Raw genomic sequence first — 347 nt, 5'->3', positions numbered from 1 at the left:
GTACTCACTTTGACAGCACATATACTTATATTGGAATGATACAGATATTAGCATAGCCCTGCCCAAGGATGGCATGCAAATTTATGAAGTGTATCAGTTTTCTAAAACGGACTTTGAAAATGTCATAATGATATCTAATGCCTTGAATAATAATAATTTTTTTTTGTTTTGGTTTTTCGAGATAGGGTTTCTCTGTATAACCGTGGCTGTCTTGGAACTCACTCTGTAGACCAGGCTGGCCTCGAACTCAGAAATCTGCCTGCCTCTGCTTCCCAAGTGCTGGGATTAAAGGCGTGCGCCACCACCGCCCTGCCTTGTATAATAATTTTAAAAATAAGTTTTTAGAA

The 347-nt window shown here is 38.9% G+C and overlaps 1 non-coding gene across 1 annotated transcript; it reads left to right on the top strand.

Moving 5' to 3' along the window:
• On the top strand, positions 1-103 carry LOC116096013. Its single transcript, XR_004120798.1, has one exon. It is a non-coding gene; the product is annotated as a U6 spliceosomal RNA (small nuclear RNA).
• The last annotated feature ends 244 nt before the right edge of the window (positions 104-347 follow it).

Source organism: Mastomys coucha, chromosome X (genome assembly GCF_008632895.1).
Source record: "Mastomys coucha isolate ucsf_1 chromosome X, UCSF_Mcou_1, whole genome shotgun sequence".
NCBI classification, from domain to species: Eukaryota; Metazoa; Chordata; class Mammalia; order Rodentia; family Muridae; genus Mastomys; species Mastomys coucha.
This window is presented reverse-complemented; position numbering and strand designations above follow the sequence as displayed.